This window comes from Hyperoodon ampullatus, assembly GCF_949752795.1.
Source record: "Hyperoodon ampullatus genome assembly, chromosome: 4".
Taxonomy (NCBI): domain Eukaryota; kingdom Metazoa; phylum Chordata; class Mammalia; order Artiodactyla; family Ziphiidae; genus Hyperoodon; species Hyperoodon ampullatus.
Genome location: NC_136917.1, coordinates 27066135 through 27086479, shown reverse-complemented (window position 1 = coordinate 27086479; position 20345 = coordinate 27066135).

Sequence of the window (20345 nt, the reverse complement as noted above, 5' to 3'; positions counted from 1 at the left end):
TTCCCAACTAAAGCAGGTTTTTCTGCTGTTCTGTCCTTACCCCTCCCCCATTCTTCTCCTGAATGCCACTAACACAAGTTGCAGTTATATTCTGTGTAATTCTGTATCTCCCACTGGACCACAAATGAGATCAGGGATTTCTGCCCTGGCCTTCTCTGGGTCCCCAGCGCTCCACATAGGACATAGCACACAGGAGGCACCGAATAAATGTTTATTGAAAAATGAACAAAAGAGTAGATAAACATCACACAAATAATGTGCATGACAGAGCAGTCACAAACTCCCATCTCTCCAAGCTCAGCTGAAAGTGAGCTTTATTCGCCCTGCTCTGGCTGACTTGATGATAATTTTAAAATAGTAGTTCATAGATGCCAGTCTTTTTTTTTTTTTTTACTTTCCATTTTTAAGATTCAGTTACATACGGGATAAGACAAATCCAGAGGGCAGAAACAGACCTCGATATATTTGGGAACGTTTCCAATTGGTGGAGAAATGACAGATTCTTCGATAAATTTTGATCGAAGGACAGCTTTAAGAAAAAAAACTCCAACATTTTATTTTGGTATAGTTTTAGAGAAAATTCACAAAGGTAACACAGAGAATTCCCATGTACCCTCTCCTGACTGCGCTGATGGGAAAATCTTGCTTAACAGCTGTGCATTTGTCACAACTAAGAAATTAACATCAGGATAGTACTATTAACTAAACTCCGTCTTTTAACATCACTACCTGAGTTTTACCATTTTTTCTATTAATGCCCTCTTTTTGCTCCAGGATCCCACATGGAGTTTAGTCATCATGCCTCCTTAGGCTCCCTGGGCTATGATAATTTCTCCATCCTTTCTTGTTTATCATGACCTTGACTGTGTCGAGGAGGACTGGCTGGTGTCCTGAGAACATTCCCTGATCTGGGTTTCTTGCATATTTTCTCATGATTAGACTGGGGTTTTGGGGAGGAAGACACAGAGGTGAAATGCCCTTCTCATTACACCCCATCAGGGGTCCCTGACGTGCACACGACATCACCCTGAGGATAACCTTTTTTAAAAAATTGAACAGTAGTTGATTTACAATATTGTGTTAGTTTCAGGTGTACAGCAAAGTGATTCAGTTACGTATTTATTCATATATTCTTTTTCAGATTCTCTTTCGTTATAGGTTATTACAGGATATTGAATACAGTTCCCTGTGCTATACAGTAAATCCTTGTTGTTTATCTATTTCATATATAGTAGTGTGTATCTGTTAATCCCATACCCGTAATTTATCCCTGCCCTCGCCTTTCCCCTTTGGTAACTATAAGTTTGTTTTCTATGTCTGTGAGTCTGTTTCTGTTTTGTAAACAAGTTCAGTTGTATTATTTTTTAGATTCCACATATAAGTGATGTCATATGATATTTGTCTTTCTCTGACTTACTTCACTTAATATGATCGTCTCTAGGTCCATCCATGTTGCTGTAAATGGCATTATTTCATTATTTTATGGCTGAGTAGTATTCCATTGTATATATATACCACATCTTCTTTATCCATTCCTCCGTCAATTGATATTTAGGTTGTTTCCATGTCTTGGTTATTGTAAATAATACTGCTATGAACACTGGGGTGCATGTGTCTTTTTTTTTTTTTTTTTTTTGCGGTACGTGGGCCTCTCACTGTTGTGGCCTCTCCCGTTGCGGAGCACAGGCTCTGGACGCGCAGGCTCAGCGGCCATGGCTCACGGGCCCAGCCGCTCCGCGGCATGTGGGATCTTCCCGGACCAGGGCACGAACTCGTGTCCCCTGCATCGGCAGGCGGACTCTCAACCACTGCGCCACCAGGGAAGCCCATGTGTCTTTTTTAATTAGAGTTTTCTCCGGATATATGCCCAGGAGTGGGATTGCTGGATCATATGGCAACTCTATTTTTAGCTTTTTAAGGAACCTCCATCCCATTTTCCATAGTAGCTGCACCAACTTACATTCCCACAAAGAGTGTAGGAGGGTTCCCTTTTCTCCACACCCTCTCCAGCATTTATTATTTGTAGACTTTTTGATGATGGCCATTCTGACCAGTGTGAGGTGATACCTCATTGTAGTTTTAATTTGCATTTCTCTAATAATTAGCAATGTTGAGCATCTTTGTTTTTTTGATATTGAGTTGTATGAGCTGTTTGTATATTTTGGAAATTAAGCCTTGTTGGTCACATCATTTGCAAATACTTTCTCCCAGTCTATAAGTTGTCTTTTCATTCTGTTTATACCCTGAGGTCAACCTTGATCACGTGGTTTTGATCGTCCACCAGGTTTCCTCACTGTGAGGCTACCCTTGTCCCCTTTTCATGCTTTGTTCTTTGGAAGCCAGTCACTAAGTCTAGCACCCCTAGACTCACCTCCAGGAGGGAGGAATAGCTACATGAATTATGTAAAACTCTTCTGCAAGGAAGATTGTTCTCATCTCCTCCATTTATTTATTTATTAATTCATTTATTATGATCAGTATGGACTGATGACATGTTAATATTAGGTTCTAGTTTATCATATGATACTGCATTATTCATTTTTTTGCTTTGACTTTTTTGGCTTTGACATTGGAGCTCTTTCAGGTGGCTCCTGTGAGGGGGAAGGACGATTTTTTAAGCCTTGGAGAAGAAAACTTAAATTGCCTCCCTCTACTATGTCTTTCAGGAATATCCATTACAAATGGGTTAACAGTGAAGCCATAAAAAAATTAAAACACAAAAGTACTAGAAGAAAATATGGGAGAAACTGTTTATAGGATCAGAGTGGAAAGGCCTTTCTAAGCAAGCACAAAGTCCCCTGAAGTCATAAAAGAAATGTTATGTTTTATTACATAAAAAATAAAATTTCATGGAGGGCAAAAAGGCCCCAAAATCAACAACAAATGTGAGAGAAATATTTGCACATACTTGCAAAAGATTTTTGCCAAACAACAAATATGTAAAGAGTGCCTACAAATCAACAAGAAAAGACCAACTGAAAAAAGATACAAAGGATATGAACGGACCATCACAGAAAAGACCTGAAAGAAATAAAAATGGATTCAAAATCTGTGAAAAGATGTTTGACTTTATAGCGTGAGACATTCACAATAAAGCTACAATGGGATTTCTATCATTTGGATTGCTAAAAAGCTAAAGTTTTCTTGTATGCTGCATTGTAAGTCATGGGGCACTTGTTCTCAACCAGGAGTGATTTGACCCCAGAGCATACTCTGCGATGTCTTAAGACATTTTTGATTGTCATGACTAAGGGGAGGAGGCTACTAGGATCTAGCGGGAGGAGGTCAGGGGATGGGGTTCAACATCCGACAATGCACAGGATGCCTGCCCCTCCCCCAACAAAGAATGGTCCAGCCCAAAACGTCAGTAAGGAAGCAAGCTCTTTTGTGTATTACTTGGGAGAACATACATTTTTTAGAGGCAATTTGGTATTACAGCATCTGCCAAAGTTTAAAGTGCAAACATCTTTAAGAAAATTTCTTTTTAATTGAAGTATAGTTGATTTACAATGTCGTGTTCGTTTCAGGTGTACAGCAAAGTGATTCAGTTATGTATATATTCTTTTGCAGATTCTTTTTTATTTTATTTTATTTTACTTATTTATTTTTGGCTGCGTTGGGTCTTCATTGCTGTGCAAAGGCTTTCTCTAGTTGTGGTGCTCAGGCTTCTCCTTACGGTTGGCTTATCTTACTGCGGAGCACGGGCTCTAGGCGCCCAGGCTCAGTAGTTGTGGCTCACCGGCTCTAGAGCACAGGCTCAGTAGTTGTGGTGCAAGGACTTAGCTGCTCCGCGGCTTTTGCGGATTCTTTTTCCTTGTAGGTTATTATAAAAAATTGAGTCTAGTTCCCTGTGCTATCCAGTAGGTCCTTGTTGGTTATCTATTTTATACATAGTAGTGTGTATATGGTTTTTAAAAAATATTTATTTATTTGGTTGCACCAGGTCTTAGTTGCAGCAGGCGGACTCCTTAGTTGCGGCTCGCCAACTCCTCAGTTGCGGCATGCAAACTCTTAGTTGCGGTACACATGTGGAATCTAGTTTCCTGGCCTGGGATCAAACCCGGGCCCCCGGCATTGGGAGTGCAGAGTCTTAACCACTTCACCACCAGGGAAGTCCCTGTAGTGTGTATATGTTAATCACAAACTCATAATTTACCTTTCCCCTCAACCCGGCAAACACCTTTTAACACCACGTTTCCAATTCTTGCAATATGTCCTCCATGTCTGCAGAGATACGTGTGTAAAGGTATTTGGCACCATATTGTTTGTGGTAACAAACACTGGCAACAACCAAAATTAGCCTCAGGAGAAGACTAATTTATAGAAACCATGGTCAGCAGAAAAGAGGATGGTGGTTCCTCAAAAAATTAAACATGGAATCACCATATGACCCAGCAATTCCACTCCTGGGTGCATCCCCAACTGAATCGAAAGCAGAGTCACCAAGAACTATTTGCACACCCCATGTTCATAGCAGCATTATTCACAACAACCAAAAGGTGGAAGCAACCCAAGTGTCTGTCGACAGATGATGGATAAACAAAATGTGGTCCATCCATACAATGAAATATATTATTCAGTCTTAAGAAGGAAGGAAATTCTGACACATGCTACAACGTGGTGAACCTTGAAGATGTGATGCTAAGTGAAAGAAGTCAGACGCAAAAGGACAAAGTGTCTGATTCCACTCATGTGAGGTCCCTAGAGGAGTCAAATCCATAGAGACAGGAAGTAGATGGTGGGGACCAGGGGCTGGGGTGAAGGGTGGGACGTCAGTGTTTAAAGGGAACAGAGTTTCGGTTTGGGAGGATGAGAAATTTCTGGAGATGGATGGTGGGGATGGTTGTACGACAATGTGAATGTGCTTAATGCCACTGAGCTGTGCACTTAAAAATGGTTAACATGGTAAACTTTATGTTATATATCTTTTACCACAATTTTTTTTTTTTTTAAGTGTGCATCCATACAGTTGACTTCAGTCCTTAGCAAGCTGCTTTGGCTGTTGATGGGCAACCATCTCTTAGGACAAACCAAGTGATAAAGGCTGCAATGCTTATGGGTCCCGCGAGAGGGCAGCACATGACCGGGAGACCTGCCTTAACGCTTTGATACACGTTCTCACGTTCCTGAAGGTTTCCTTTCTGTTTCCCACCTTTTTTTGTTTTGTTTTATTTACCTCTGTATTTCTATCCTTTTTTCCTATTACTGTCCCTCCATAGGCAAACGTCTCAAGTGTTCAACGTGTGTCTTTTTTACATCTATGTGTCATTGAAAATGTATTTTGTTAGGTTGCATGTATAGGTAATATGCCTGGAAAGATGATGCATGAGTGACTGTGTGGCTGTGTGCCAATAAAACTTTATTTATAATAGCCAGGGATGGGCTGTGTATTGGTCAGGGTTCTCCAGAGAAGCAGAACCAATAGGGTGTGTGTGTGTGTGTGTGTGTGTGTGTGTGTAGACATAGACAGATAGATGTAGAAATAAAGATAATTATTTTAAGGAGTTGTCTCATGCCATGCGGGAGCTGGCAAGTCTGAAATATGTAGGGTAGGCCAGCATGCTGGAAAGTCAGTTATGAGGCAGTGTTGCAGCCTTGAGCCTGAAATCTGTAGGCCGGGCAGGCTGGAGACTCAGGCAGGACTTCTGTGTTACAGTTTTGAGGCAGAATTCCTTCTTTCACCAGGAAACCTCAGTGTTTGCAGTTAGGTCCTTTGACTGATTTGACGCGGCCCACCCATATCCTGGAGGGCCATGTCCTTCACTTAAAGTCAACTGATGCAAATGTGAATGGCATCTACACAATCCTTGCACAGCAACATTTAGACGAAGGATCACAAAATGTAACCATCCCAGGCTGAATTTGATCCATAGGCCACAGCGTGCCAACACCCATGTCTTAATTTCCTGGGGCTGTTAGAACAAAATGTCACAAAGCAGGTGTCTCGAGCCACACAAATTTGCTGTCTCACAGCTCTAGAGGCTAGAAGTCCAAAATCAAGGTGTCCGTAGGGCTGGTTCTTTCTGAGGCCACGTCGAAGAATCTGTTCCACATCCCCCTCCTTGGCTTGTAGACGTCTGTCTTCATGTTCACACGGCCTCTCCCTGGGTGCACATCTCTGCCGAAATTTCCCCTTTTTAGAAGGACACCAGGCATATTGGATTAAGACCCACCCTAATGACCTCATTTTTAGCTTGATCACCTCTGTAAAGGCCCCATCTCAAAATACTGTCACATTCTGAGGTCCTGGGGTTTAGGACTCCTGTGTACGCATTTTGGGAGGATACAGTTTGACTCGTAATAACCTGTTATAAATGTGGATGGTTCTTTCTCCTTACTGTATAATATTCCATTGTATGAATATACCTCACTTTTTTCATCTGTCCTAGTAAGGATGGGCATTCTGGTTGTTTCTATTTTGGGGTTTTTATGAGTGAAGCTGCTATGGCCGTTCCTATATGTGCCTTCTGGTGGATAGATGCAGCATTGCTATTAGGTGTGTACCTACCCGTGTCAACTGATAGTGACAGGCTGCTTCCCAGGGGGCTGCCGCAGTCCACACACACACACACACACACACACACACACACGTGGGCTCCCAGCAACCCTCAGCATCATCCATCTTTCTCATTTTGCCCCTCAGACAGGTGTAAAGTGATACAGCCGTGCTACTCTGCATTGCTCCTGGGTTGACCATTTCTGCTTTCTTCTGAAAGTTGCCTGTTCACACACGTTGTCCACTTTGCTCTAGGGGTGTCATCTTTTTGTAATGGTTTTGAGGAGCGGGGCCACTGTATTGCACACCTCCAGGGCAAACATTCCCACTGGGATGTCTTAGAACTCAATTAGACTAGAGTGAGAATGACTTCCCCTGCAATATGCAATACAGCAGCCCTGGGTAGGAGTTCCTTGTATACTCCAGCTATTGGTCCTGCCATTTCTCCTCCTGTCCCATCATCTCTCTATTCACTCTGTTCCTAGTGTCGTTGACTGGACAGAAATCTTTAATTTTAATGTCATGGAATTCACACATCCTTTGCCTTCTGGCTTGTGCTTCCAAGGCTTTGTTTAAGAAGTTCTTTCTCGGGGCTTCTGGTGGTGCAGTGGTTGAGAGTCCGCCTGCCAATGCAGGGGACGCGGGTTCGTGCCCCGGTCCGGGAGGATCCCACATGCCGCGGAGCGGCTGGGCCCATGAGCCATGGCCGCTGAGCCTGCGCGTCCAGAGCCTGTGCTCCGCAACAGGAGAGGCCACAATAGTGAGAGGCCCGCGTACTGCAAAAAAAAAAAAAAAAAGTTCTTTCTCACCCCCAGGTCCTAAAGTTCTTTTCCTACATCTTCTTCTATCAATGTTCCTGTTTTTTCTTTCACATTTAGGTCTTTAATCTGGGGGGCATCCATCTGCAGGTGACATCAACCAGGGAACCAGTTTGAGTTTTCTCATGGAGCAAGCCAGTTTTCCCTAATGCCGTTGGTCCAGCCACCCAAGTCTTTTCCTCGTTGGCTTGAGGCATCACCTCTGCAGATATCCGAGGATGCACCTCTGGGCTCTCATATCTCTCTGATGGGCTCATTTGATTATTTTAAACATCTTGCCCCATTGGATGCTGTTGGTGAGGTATGGACACTTACTCTATTTGACAGTTGGGGAAACTGAGGCTCGGGGAAGGGAAGAGAACTCCCAAAGTCATACTGTGGGAGGATGAGGGTACAGTCAGGACCAGAAGCTGGGGCAGGTTGAGTGTTTTCATTGGTTCTGTTTATATATAACCGTTAGTGTAAAGCAGGGGGTTGCAAGTTTTTTCTATAAAGGGGTAGATAATCAATATTTTTAGCTTTGTGGGCCAGTCAGCCTCTGTCATGGCTATTCAACACTGCAGTTCCAGCATAAAAGCACCCATAGATGACATGTAACTAAATGGGATGGCTGTGTGCCAATAAAACTTTATTTATAAAAACAAGTGGTGGGCCGGACTTGGCCCCTGGGCTGTAGTCTGCTGACCACTGGCCTAAATGTTTAGCAAACCGTGCTGGGTGTCAGGCTCTGTTCTGGGCACTGGAGATACAGCAGTGACCAAGACAGATGTGCACAAACACAGAAATGAATAACTTCTAACAATGAGGAGGCTGTGAAACAAAAAACAGGTGGGTAGCAAGTGGGAGGGGAGAAGGGAGGGAAGGCCTCATAAAGAAAGTGTCCTGAAAGATGAGAAGCCAGCCTTGAAGAAATTGGGGAAAGATGTCCCTGGCCAAGAGCACAGCCCATGCAAAGGTCCTGGGGCAGGACTGGGCCTGGAGTTTTGGAGGAACAGTGAGGAGACCCGTGTGGCTGGAACAGAGTGAGCGAGGGGGAGAGAGGGAGGAGGGGAGAGCAGAGAGAGGACGGGGCAGGTCGTGCAGGGCCTTGTGGGCTGTGGGGAGGACAGTGGGATTTTATTCTTAGGGTGATGGGAACCATGGAGAAATCGAGGGCCTTTTTACAGATGGGATGGGGTAGGGGCAGGAGTGAAATCCAGGAAACCAGAAAGGAGCTGCAGCAGCCCCCGTTGGGCAAATGGCTTCACCTTTCAGATTCTCAGTTTCCCCATCTGTAAAATGGGACCCATGAAACCCACTTACTCCGCAGCAAAGCAAGAGCCCACGATATGTTCACATGCACAGGTCTTGGAGTCGGATGAAGATCCGAGGTCTAACTTGAGCTGCTAGAAACCACCTAGGCCCGGTCAGTGCCCCACACACAGTAGGCCTGCAGGGATGCTACAGGGTGTGAGCAGTGGAGGAAACTGGGTAAATGCCCAATTTCAGGAAGATAGAGGCATGGGATGGGGGTGCAGAGCAGAGGGTGAAGGGTTGAAGCCGTGCCCTGCTTGGCAAGTCCTGGGGGGCAGAACCCCTCCTGTCCTCTCCCATTTCACTCTCCCTGGGTCTGTGCCAGTCACGGGGTGGGGGGTTCCCCAGAACTTCCTAGTAGATTCAGTTACTATGATGGGTGTGGTTCCTGAAAAGGCTGGGGACTGGTGGTCAGGATGGGAGGGAGTGGATCATGGGGTAAGCCAGCACAGGGACCACCCTGTGGGACGGCCTGGGCCATATAAGGAGCCTCTACTGCCCCCTCCCTGCCTCCGGGGACATCAGACACCTGCAAGGGGCAGCGGGCAGCCAGCCCGGGAGTTGGGAGGATTGGGAATTCCAGTCTCTCCCTCATCCAGTCCAGTTACTGCTGCCAGCCGAGGCCCTGACCTTTCTCCCAGATCCCGGAGCTGAGTAATCGTTACGGGAAAAATAAGTCAGGCAGCTGAGTGGCTGCAGCGCATCCTCCTGGGGTTGGGGTCACTCTGGGTCCCCAGTCTGGTTGCTGGGGACCAGGGTACCATGGCCATGATGTGTATCGGGTCAAGGTTCCTCCTCCCCTCCCCCTGCACTCTCTACCCCCTACTGTGCTCACACGGCCCCCAACACAGGTTCCCCACCGCCCCAAAGTGACACTGCCCACCCCTCTCACAGCTCCCTGCAAGGTCTGACAAGTGGGTGCAGAAAAAGGCCCAGGCATCCCTGGCCGCCCCAAGCATTCTTGAGCCTTGGTCCCCCAGACGCCTGGATCCAGGAGGAGCAGGGCAGCAACTCTTGGACATCAAAGGGAGCTGGAGTTGAACCTCAGCTCTGTTGTTTCTTTGCAGGGTGACCTTGAGCGGGTGAGCTTGAGCAGTTGACCCTCCCTTTCTGAGCCTCAGTTTCCACCTCCGGGAAATGGGAACAATAAAACAGCCCTTCCTGGTTTTGTGAGGCTCCCGAGGGATGCCCACGTGAGCATCCCAGAACAGAGCATGGTCCTGAGCAGCTATGCAGTACACACGAAGCGCTCCCTAAATGTGTGCAGGGTGCTTCCTGGGTGCCAGGTCCCTGTGGAGCTGGAATTCCAGGGAGAGAGAGAGACCACAAAGGAAGAAGAACACAGTGTTGAGGGACACTGAGTGCCATAAGGAAAACAGAAATGATCGTTAGACTTTACTTTTGTTTCAACTGGTGGTGTTGATAGCCAATGGACAGTATGGACAGCCCATGTTCCACACAAGGCCTCCCAAGGCCTGGGATTATTTAGTGTCAACCGTGTACCATGCTCCAGTCGCGGCTTAACCCTGCAAAACCCATTTCCCAGAAGAGAGTGTGAAGTCTCGGGTTTGTCCAAGGTCACGAGCCAGTTGTGCAGGCAGGGCCTGGGAGCAGACCTGCTGGGCGGCACACTTCCTGGACCTGCCTGCCCTCCTTGGGCAGAGTTGGCATCCTCCCAACTGCACCGGCCCCACCAGCCCTGAGCTTCCCCCAGCAGGGGTCCAGGAAGGCTGGACTGGGGAGGGGCATGGCCAGGGCGGACACTGGGGCAGGGCAGAGAGGGAGCAGGGTGCCACCACTGACCCCCAGGGCTGCCTGGGAAATGCCAACGCCTAATCCTGGCTCCAGAGGACACGTTGTACTAGAGATTATATAAACCAGCCTCTCCATTCGTTGGCTTAATTCTTTCAGGCTTTTCCCCTCATCTGTCATTCTTTAATCGCCCTGTTAACAGAGCTCCCGGCCAGGCCTCTCTCTGCAGCCCGACCCCAGCCACTCACGTCTTTCTCCGTGAAGATCCAAGTGGGAGCCTCTGCCACTCCCCAAGGCCAGGTCGAGGTGGTGGAAGGGGTGCCGGGAGGAGGGGCGGGCATGGCGGATGCACTGTGTCTGAGAGACGGGAGCATAGGGCCCAGAGCAAGGGCACCCAAGTCAGGCTCTGACCCCACTCTCAGTTTCCTCCTCCAGAAAGTAGGGGTCCTGACCTCCAGGTTGCAGAGAAGGCCACGAAAGGAGCGAGCACATAGTAGGTGGTCAGTTAACGCGGGCCGGTCACCATTCTGATGAACCAAGAGGTGGGATGCCCACCCCCACCATGGGGCAGTGGGTACAGGACAGCCCGGGACTGGCCCTGGGACCCCATCCCCATGACCCTGGTGGCCCTCGCCAAGACTCGGTGCATCCCTCTGTGAAGTGGGGAGGCCACCTCCCCTCAGCTAAGCCTGTCAAGAGAGTAAATCCTGAGAGTTCTCATCATAAGGAAAAAAATTTTTTCTATTCCTTTAATTTTGTATCTACATGGAATGATGGATAAATGTATGGTGGTCATCTGAAAAATTAAAATAAATTAAAAAGTCTCTTATCGTTGAGAAAAAAGAAAGTTAGAACCTAGAAATAAGTCAATAAATAAATACGTAAGCCAGGCCCATTGCACAGATGGGCAAACTGAGGCTGGGTTCCCCTGTGCGTCCAGGACAGGGCTGGGAGTTGGCGCCCAGTGGAGGGGAGGCTGAGATGGAGAACTGAGCTGAGGGCATCAGTCCCCCTGGCCCGATTCCAAGTCATGGCCACCCCTGCTCTGAACCTCTGTTTCCCTCCTCCAACAGATGGGCCGGGTGGGTGGCGATGTCAGGGTGCCCGCCCTCCCCACCCTGCCGCTCTGCCCCTTTACGTAACCCAGCAGCACAGCCGGAAATCACGGTGCCAACGACTCTCTCCCTCTGTAACCGACTTCCTGCGGTTATGGCCCACCTTGGATGCCAGCTGCCCTCTCCCCACCGCCCCCACCCCCGGGGCCGCAGAGCCAGGGAGTCCAGTCCGTATCCGAGACTCCCACTCCCAGGAAGCCAACCCCCTCAAGTGGCATGTCTACCTGGGTGACCGTGGCTGCCAGGGGCCATCACCAGGCTCCTTTTGCTGCTCGCTTGGGAAATCGCTTACTGGCTGCCTCCTAACCCACAGCTGCAGGTCAGAGGGCAAAGGGCAAAGGCCAAGGAGCCCCCTTTTCAGATCTAGAGGAGCAGGCATTGCCTCCTGATTTCTGGAAGGGAAAGAAACCTCCCATTTGGCAGGACTTTTCTGAGCTGCTGGCAGGAGGTGGGAGGGAGCACCCACGGTGGAAAGAGGAGACCCCAGCCCTGTTCAAGGGACATGAGGGGGCATCTGTGGGGACACTCCTCCAGCCAGCAGGGCAGCCTGCAAATAATGGCAACCACGGCCATCATATGACTGTCTCCATTTTACAGATGGGCAAACTGAGGCAAGGATGCCTCCTGCCTGAGGCCACGCCATCTGTGAGCAGCAATGCTAGGGTCTGAGCCTCCAGACCCTAGCAGTGCCACTCCCACTCCCATTGTTGCACGGAACTGGATGCTCTCTTCCCTGCAGTGGCCCCTACCATGCACGTCAGTGAGTTCCTCCGGGACAGATGGGGAAACTGAGGCCCAGAAACCGGAAGCAACTTGTCCGAGTTCCCACGTGACAGTGGGAGACGCCTAAGCTGGTTAGTACTGGGGGCCAGGTGGGCAGTGTCCCCACGCCTGCCCTGGATGGCTCAGCAACTCCCACCCCGTGAGATCCGGCCTCAGTTTCTCCAACTGAAGGAGAGATGCCAGAGAGACATGAGCAGGACCTCGGAGGCTGGGCCCAGGGCTGGCGTGTGTGGGCAGGTTTCAGAGTTCCAGGCAGTGCCCGAGCCTACACCCAGGTACCTACCTGCGCCAGGCCCTCCGGCAAAGGCGCTGGGTGGAGGCCTTCCCCGATCGCCTCCGTGGAGGGCTGGGCTTGACTCCGGCCGCCACATTCCATGGTCTTCTCGCTGTCCCCACACATGGCAAGCTGCCCCTCCAAGTCACCGGGCAAGCATGTGGCAAAAGCGGGATTCCAACCCAGCTCAGCCCGACTCCAGAGCCAAGGCGTCTGGAGAATTTCAAAGCGTTCAGGGATACAGCTCGCCAGCCAGCCAGGAGTCCCCCTGCCCACAGGCAAGGGCTCACATCGTCGGAGCCACAGTTTCCCTGTCTCGTCCAGGAGGGTCATCATTTACCTGCTCTTCGCTCTGCTCCACTTTCAAGGGCGTGAAATGTGTCCAGAGGGGGAGAAATTTGGGGTAAATTTCCTGTTCCCTGGGTCTCCAAACCCAGGAAGTGCTACCAGGTGTCTAGCCCCAGTCTCTCTTGCTGCTTTGCTTCCCTTCCCTGCTCTTTGGAGGGCTGCAGAGATGAGCCCAGAGAAGCCGGGGGTTGGGGTGGGGGTGCTGCACCCTGAGCAGGTCAACAGCAGCACCTCCCACATTCTGGGAGGGTTGGGGTGAAGGGCTAGGGAGGGCCCAGGTCGGCAGAAACAGGGGTGCAAGTCTGAAGTGACCTGGGAACTTGTATGTCGCATGGGGCCACAGAGCCCTGAAACAGACCTGCTCTTCTCTGGGCCTCAATTTCCCCATCTGTAAAGTGGGGGCAATAGTACTACACCCCCTCATAGGGTGGCTTTGAGAATCCCTGCATTGAGTGTGTAAAAGATTTAGCACAGGGTCGGGCCCCCAGCAGGCGCTGGTTGATATCGGCTATTGATATTCCTATTATGATACAAGTGAGCAAGTCTGTCTACACTGCAGGCAGCAGTGCTACCCAAAGCATTTAACGAGTAGCAGAGCCCAGGCTGACTAATAAGAATAGATTTCAGCTATGGACGCTGGGAACCGACCTCTGGATAGGTGAAGAGGAGGCTCTGTGTCCCAGGGAAGCGACCATTGTCGGGGGCGGGGGGGTGAACTGGACCACAGGCCCACGAATTGTGCACTCTTGTGAAGCCCAGGGCAGCCTGGAGAAGCAGACCCAGTGGTCACAGGGCAGAGGACAGAGAGCCCAGGACAGGACCAGGGCAGTGAGGCGGAGGGAGCCTGAGCTGGTCTCGGGCTCAGTGTGTGATTGTGGGTAGGTGCCTCGGTTTGCACTCTTGTGAAATGGGTTGAGGAGAAATGGGCCCATCGATGGGGGATGTGTGTGTACGAGATGGAGTCACATGTAGAAGAGGCATGGGAGGTACCTGGCACAGAGTAGGTGCTTGATAAACCTGTCGTGCTTTTGTTGTCCATGCCTCCCATAGCTGTCAGAAGGATCAGTGAAGTCCACCCTATAAGGGCCTGGCCTGAGGCAGCAGGCAAATACATACTTGTTGAGTAAATCGTGATGTTCAGGCAGCCACTTTCTTACACACAATGTTTTTCAGTTTCCAAAACGCCTAGACCTCTCCTGCAGAGATTCTACCCCCGTGGACCCTGTGGATATTTGGGGTCGCATCATTCTCTGTGGGGTTGTCCTGGGCACTGTGGGTGATAAACAGCATCCCTCTCCCCCGACCCGTCATGACAACCACAAATGTCCTCAGACATGGTCCAGTGTCCCCTGGAGGGCAGAACCGCCCCCTTGAGAACCTCCATGGCCTCATTAGCACCCTCACGTTCAGAGATCTCCTTTAGCAGAAGAGAGAATTCAGGCTCAGAGAGGGCGCACAGCACGTTAGGGTGGGGCCAGCCACTGCTGCTGCCCCAGGCGCCCGCGCTGCGCAGGACTCTGGTCCCACCCGGGGAGAGGTGGACAGTCAACGCCACCGGCCATGCCAGGGTTCCAGGAACTGGCAGAAGGAGCCTAAGACATGCCACAGTTGCAAAATCTAAGGGCGGCATGCCTGGGCAGTGCCACTGCCTCGGCCCCGTGGGCACCGCCAGGAAAGAAAAAGCAACTCAGAACTGGGCACCAGCACAAAAGGTGGAAACCGAGGCATGTGGATGCGGCGGTGGAGCGGGGGGGGGGGGGGGGGTGGGGGGTGGGGAAGAAGGGCCCAATCAGAGACTGCACCTTGCTGTGTGGCCTATCAGGACACAGCTGGGTACGTGCTGACCAATGAGAATGTCACAAAGAGTCAGGCCCCATCTCCAAGCGAAGCCCATTGGCCCAATGAAGGGGTGGGGGTGGGTCCATTTGGTCCCCCATATCTAACACTCTGGGTCCCTTACAGACATCCCTTTGCTGGTGCTTCTTAATTTGGGGGCCTCAGGGTTGGTTTGAGGGAGCTCCTTGCTCAGATATGTGCCCCAGGGCTGTTATCACCTTATCAAAGCCAGAATTATACGTAAAAGTTCAGTAATTCATTCACTAAACACACTGATCAATTGCCACGTGCTGGGCAGTGAGCAGGTGAAGATGAGCAAGGCAGATGGGGAGGAAAAGCCACACTGAAGGAGAGGAGTCTGGGAAGAGGAACAGCCCGTGCAAAGGCCCTGGGGCAGGACCGGGCCTGGCATGTTGGAGGAACAGCTGGGAGGTCCATGTGTCTGGAGCAGAGTGAGCGAGGGGGAGAGAGGGAGGAGGGGAGGGCAGGGAGGGGACGGGGCAGGCCGTGCAGGGCCTTGTGGGCCGCGGGGAGGACTTTAGTCATCCTGAGGGCAACGGAGCCCTGGAGATCTTTAGACAGTGGGAAGATGTGTTGTGACACCAAAGGACTGGGATTTGGGGTATGGTCCTTCCTTTCTCTGGGCCATAATCTCCTCATTCATCAAATTGGGGAGTGATAATATCTACCTAGGGAGCTGATATGACGGTAAAGGAAGGTTCCAGCAAGGTAGCTGGTACATGGTGGGTACACAGCCTTCACCTGATCCAGCCCAGCCCCCATTACCACCCACCTGGACCAGCACATCCCCTTATCCTGGTCCCCAGCTCCCACCCGTGCCCTCAGTCAGTCCTCCACGCAGTAGCCAGAGGGCCCCTGTGAGCACCTGAGTCAGGCCCCGCCCCTCCTCTGCCCACAGCCCTCCAGGGCTCCCACCTCCCTCCCAGTAAAGATCCAAGTCCTCCTGGGACACACAAGGCCCTGCACGACCTGCCCCGTCCCCTCCCTGCCCTCCCCTCCTCCCTCTCTCCCCCTCGCTCACTCTGCTCCAGACACATAGGCCTCCCCGCTGTTCCTCCATCGCACAAGGTATGGCCCTGCCCAGGGCCTTTGCATGTGCTGTGCCCTTTGGAACACTCTCCCTCCAGACACCTACATGTCTCCCCCTCCACCTCCTTTAGGTCTCAGCTTATTATATTGCACCCCCAAGCTTGACCCCCCACTTCCCCTCCCTCTCTCTCCCTTTCTTTATTTTTCTCTGTGTTGTCACCACCTGACATCTCCTTCCACATCTTGCTCCCCATCTGTCTCCCCCACTGCACCATCAGCTCCATGAGGGCAGGAATTTTGCCTTTTTTGTTCCCTATGGCAACCTCAGTGCCCAGAACAGCGCCTGGCACAAGAGGTACTCTATAAATGTTAACGGATGAATTAATGAAAGAAGACTTTAATTATCTTTACCCCCCTCCCTGCACTGTTCCAGCTCAGCCCCTGTCCATCCCCTCCAGCCCACCCCTTCCCCACCACCGCCAGCCCTGGGGGCGCCCCCGGGGTTCGCTGGGCCGAGAGAGGGAACGGCAGGTGTGGCGAGAAGAACCAGGCAGGGGCCCCCCAGCGCTCCAGAGTCTGGACAGGGCCCCCCATGCGCTGGCAGCAGCGCAGCCCCCTCCAGCAGCCGTCAGCCACTTCCGCTGTCCACAGGATTTGCTTTTTGAATTAGAGGAGGGGGAGTAATCGGGGAGGGCTGTGTTTGTGTTTGTGGGAAGGCTTCGTGGCCTGGCGGCCTGGCGCGGCCTTGCTAGGCGGCTGGCTGGGACTCAGTTCTGGCCCGATTCCCGGGAGGGAACCGAGGAAACGGGTCCATGTGGGTGTGTGCAGACGTGTGTAGGGGTCTCGACCCCCCATCCGGCCCAGAAGCCCAGCTTGGCTCACCTTGGGGGGCGCTGAGGCCGGGGCAAGCCCTCCGCTCCTGTATTTGGGCCCACGGTCCCTGCCCCGCAGCTCTAGAATCTCTGCCAAGCAAACCCCGGTGCTGAGGTTTTCGATGATGAACAGATGGTCTCAGGCCTGGCAGGGAGTGGGGTGCTGGGCTGAGCCTTGGAGGGGCACCGCAGCCCCCCTGGAGGGATCGCCGGTGCAGGGAGTGCCTCTGCGTCCGGGGTTTGGGGGGGTGCCATCCTCGGAGGGTCCCCCGGTTTGGCCACGTCATGGTTGGCAGAAGACAGCCTTGTGGGGAGGGTGGAGGCCTGGGCCCGCTGCCATGTCAAATTCCTCCCGGCAGCAGTTGGGGGGTGGGGGGAGGGAGAGGTTTTTTTGTTTTTTGTTTTTTTTCCAACAGAATCCAAAGGAGGAGAGAGAGTTTTTGGCAGGAGGAAGGGATTGGAGCTAAGCCTGGGCCCGGCTCACTCTGAATCACGCTCCTGGCCTTGCGCTCGGCAGCTGGAGGGGGCTGGCGGGAAGGGACAATGGCACTTATCCTCTGCCTGCGCCACCTTCTCAGAAAAGGGGGTGGCCTCCTCGAAGGACAGCAGACCTGGCCTTCAACCAACCCCCAACCCCGGCTGCTGTCCCATCTCCCACTAACTGCTCAACGGGCTTTGCTGCTTCCACACCTTTACTTAGGCTGTTCCTTCTGCCTGAATGCCCTTCCCATCCATCTCAGGGTCTCCCCAGGCCACCTCGGATCTGGTCTTCCGTCCCCCTGGGCCTAGAGACCTGAGGTTGGAGCCTGAGGCCAAAAAAAAAAAAAAAAATCAGTAATATCAATCGTGACTTTATTTAAACATGACATTTTGTTTGTCACAGATTTTCTGCAGCTGCTTTAACAGATTAGTTTTCTTGATGATTGAGCTTTTGGTGCCCCCTTAAATATTGCACCCCTCTATAAGTGCCTCTACTGGCCTCATCCATGTTTCAGCCCTGGGCATCTAGTTTGTGCCAGGCTGAAACCAAGGCCTGTGGATGGAGACAAGGCAAAAAATACAAAGGTCAGGCGTCTGGCCCCCATCACTGGAGACACACACTGAACAGGAGAGAGCCACATAGGCGCTAGCAATAATGGAAAAGCGCCAGCACTGAGAGGCCCACTGGTCACTCAGCTTACCCGCTGTGTGACCCTGGGTAAGTCATTTCCTTCCCTAGGTCTAAATGATGCCTCTTCTATCACACAATCTAATAAGGGTTTTCCTGCCGACCCCGAGGGCTGTTTGTGCGTGAAATAGCATAATAGCCGGAGATGGCTGCCTACAAAATGTAAGCTGTTATTAGGGCTTCAGGGCCACCCTTGGGCCTCAATTTCCTCATCTATAAAATGGGCATAACGATACCTGCTATGGCTAACCTCCCAGGGTCCTGGAGGATTCAAAGGGGAATAATGATGCTTTGCAGAGGGACCGTGTGAAGGCTGAGAGAGTGGGGACAATCGCTTCTGTTGGGAAGTCTGGACCCCTCGCCCCTCCATTAGAATAACACCTCCTGCAGAAACATTGAAAAGGCGCACTGGCTGTGTGACCTTGGGCAACTCCCTCAACCTCTCTGTGCCTCAGCATCCTCATCTATACTATGGGAATGATGACAGTACCTTCCACTCGGAGCTGTAAAAATGAGTTAATGCAGAGATCGGCAAACCACATCCCAGGGACTAGATTTTTCTGTTCAGCCATTGAGCTAAGAATGTTTAAGTGGTTGAAAGAAATCATAAAGAATAATATTTTGTGACAATTATGTGAAATTCTCATTTTGGTGTTTGTCAATATAGTTTTATTGGCACCCAGCCATGTCCATCCGTTGACATGTTGTCCAACGCAGCTTTTGAACTACAAGGGCAGAGCTGAGTGGGTGCAACAGAGACCCTCTGGCCCGCAAGGCTGAAAAGAGTCATTCTATGGCTCTCTGCTGAAAATGTTTGCAAGCCCTGGCTTCCTCTGAACTTCAGTGGGCACACAATGAGCTTGGTCCAGGTGTATCCACTACTGTTATTAAATCTGGGCTATTTTTCCCCTGTCAACGTCTAATCTCCAGCTTTTTCCCCACACCACTGAGGATTCTTGAAAGTCTGCCTTACTCCCCCATCCTATGCCATCTCCTCCACAATCCCCTGCGGCTGGGCACTTAGGTTGTTCCTATTTGCTAAGGCAGAGCTGCAGTGGACAGCCTCGTGTCTCAAGCTCGTTTGTTTTTATGCAACAAACGCCCTCCATCATTCACTGGGTGCTAGGTCCTATTCTAGGCACTTGGGAAATATCAACTTATTTCATCCTCGGTATGACCACTGTGTTCCCCTCCCCCATTTTACAGATGGGCAAACTGAGGCTCAGCAAATATGAGGTGACTTGCCCAGGGTCACACTGCTGGGATTTGAACCCAGGCTAGGTGACTCCTGTCTGTGCCTTGGGCCGCTCTCCTCGTTCCTTGAGGTAGAGACCCAGAAGCCCAGTCCTTACAGCAGAGGGGACAAGGATTCAAAGATTCCATTGGTTCACTGGCAAACTGTCCTCACTGGATATATTTGAAGATCACTTAGGGCCAACGTGGCGTTTGATGCTTGAGCCCCACCTAAGGCCTCCCAAAGGCAGGCCCTGGACTCTGAGATTAGCCAGGAGAACTGGCCATTTCTGCCAAGACAGGGAAGTGACGACCCTTGGGTAGAATCCAGGTGTGGATTTGGGGGCCCTGCCCCAAACCAGTAGCTGCTTTTCCCTTGGGCCTGGGAAGGGGGGCGGGGCCAGCAGGGCTCTGCAGAATCCAGCAAGCTTTGGATTTATCCCTCACCTTCCCCACTCCCCCACCCTGCTGCCATCTGACTGGCACTCTCCCCATCGCTCACCAGGTCTGCAATGATGCATCTGCTCCTCTGTTTGTTCAGTCTTGGCCACCGGATGTGGGGCAACTGAAATTCCCCATCCCTCTAGAGGGCGTGTCAGATGGTGCAACCACTTTGGAAAATAGTTTGGCAGGTTCTTAAAAAGTTAAAACACACACCTACCACCGTGGGATCCAGCTTTTACTCCTAAGTCTTTGTCCAAGAGAAATGAAAGCCTATGGCCATGAAAGACTTTGACATAAATGCACTTAGCATACGACTCATTCCACTGCCAGACATTTACCGCCACGAGGAACAAAAGCAAATGTTCCTAAGAAGGCTTGTGCACGGAGGTTCGTAGCAGCTTGATTTGTAATAGTCTGGAACTGGAAACAACTCAGATGTCCCTCAGCAGGTGAACGGATACAAGGTTAACACATCTGGACAAGGGAATACTAGCCAGAGATAAAAAGGCATAAGCTATTGGTACATGGAACAATATGGATGAGCTGCAAAATAATTATGCTGAGTGAAAGAAGCCAGACACAAAAGAATGTTATTGACACTTGACCACGCCCATTGGTTTACTTACTGTCTGTGTCTGCTTTTGTGCTAGACACAGAGCTGAGTAGTAAGTGACTTTGGGTAGCCAGTAAGTAACTCTCTGGGCCTCAGTTCCCACATCTGTAAAAATGGGGCTAAGCATATCACCTACGCACAGGTGTGGCTATCTGTGTGGCTTTCTTCATGTTCTTATGTAACTGTTGGACGCATGTCTTTATCATGTCTTTATCATTCAGCAATTTGGGTTTTCTTTTTTTTCCCTCTG